The sequence below is a fragment of the Myotis brandtii genome, unplaced genomic scaffold (genome assembly GCF_000412655.1).
Source record: "Myotis brandtii unplaced genomic scaffold, ASM41265v1 scaffold3441, whole genome shotgun sequence".
Classification (NCBI taxonomy): Eukaryota; Metazoa; Chordata; class Mammalia; order Chiroptera; family Vespertilionidae; genus Myotis; species Myotis brandtii.
In genome coordinates this window covers 3,946-5,731 of record NW_005363252.1, presented here as the reverse complement: position 1 = coordinate 5,731, position 1,786 = coordinate 3,946, and positions in this window count along the sequence as shown.

Sequence of the window (1,786 nt, the reverse complement as noted above, 5' to 3'; positions counted from 1 at the left end):
TTTAACAAGGTTCATTGGAAATCATCTCATTTCAACATGCAGCTGACTTGGGAAATCTCTTGGTGAAGGAGACAGCTTTACAGTTTTGCATCTTTTTTATTTAAAATCATGGGGTAAAGTTTGACATTTCATAATGATGGTGTTGGATCCTCTGTAGATCAGTCCTTTGAGGGCTCAGAGGGGATTATCACCCAGGTAAAGGCTGCTTGTGAGGTTGTTGCTCTACCTCAGCATTTCCCAGCCTCAATTTCATAGGTGCTGTAGTGTCTAAACCTTCATCTCACTCACATCTGTAGGATGGAGTAGACCTCCCTTTCTTCCCTCCTTGCTCCTTTGGTGGGTTTCCAGGAGCCATGAGAACCCACTGTGTCAGCAAAGCTCCCCCAAGTCATGCACTGCTCCCTGACCTCTGTGTGTCTCCCCTGGTCCCCTCCTGATTGACGGCTCTGGTGACTACAGAACCTTTCACCATCAGCAATGGGACTTGCTAAACCATGAGCTGATTCTTTGAAAAGATAAAAAAGATTGATGAACCATTAGCCAGACTTATCAGGAAATAAAGATAGGGGATCCAAATAAATAAAGTCAGAATGGATTGTGGAGATGTAACAACCAACACCCTAGAAAAAAAGGATTGAAATAAAGTGCTATGAACAACTATATGCCAACAAGCTGGACAATGTGGATGAAATGGACAAATTCCTATAAAATACAGTACCCCAAAACTGAAACAGGAAGAATAAGAAGACCTGAAACGGCCAATAACAACTGAGGAAATAGAAGCAGGAATCCAAAAACGCCCAGAAAAAAAAAGTCTTGGTCTGGACAAAGAAGAACTAACACCTATACTCCACATATTATTTCAAATAAAATCCAGAGAAAGGAACACTTCCAAACTCTTTTTATGAGTCCAGCATTATCCTAATTCCAAAACCAGATGACACTCCTAAGAAAGATAATTACAGGCCAATATCCCTGATGAACACAGACGCTAAAATCTTCAAAAAATATTAGCAAATTGGATACAGCAATATTTTTAAAACATCATACACCATGACCAAATGGGATTCATCCAGGGATGCAAGGCTGGTACAATATTCACAAATCAATCCACATGATACATCACATAAACACACTGAAAGACAAAAACAACATGACTATATCAAAGATTCAGAAAAAGCCTTCAACAAAACCCATCACCCACTTTTGACAAATACTCTCAGCAAAGTTGGAGAAGAGGACTCATATCTCAACACAATAAAGGACACCTATGACAAACCTACATCCAGAATCATACTCAATGAGCAAAAACAAAAACCATTTCCCCTAAGAAACAGAACAAAACAGAAATGCCCGCTTTGTAGATCTAGATCTATATCCATGGGAGCAGAGGCACATTTATTTTACCCCTAAGGAGTAACTGATTGTGCCCACATCCTACATCCTAACCCCCTCCTGCAGCATAGCCCCTGATGTAGAAGAAGAGGTCCCTGGGCACGGTGACCAGGACCCCAAGGAGGGCCTGGTTCTCTGAGGGACAGTCAGCACCTCCTTCCAGGAGAAGCCCCAGAGACCAGGACCTCCCTCACCTCTTGCCCTTTGTATGTGCAGACACCTCCCATATGCAAATGCCCACATGGTCACCAGACACACACACAGTTGGCGTCCACTTAAATGCAGGGCCTCCTCACCCTGGAGAATACTTTCTGGGGGACCAGGACCTCACCTGCAAGACATGACTCCCATGTGGCTCTTCCTCTTCCTGCTGTCAGCTCCCAGATGTGAG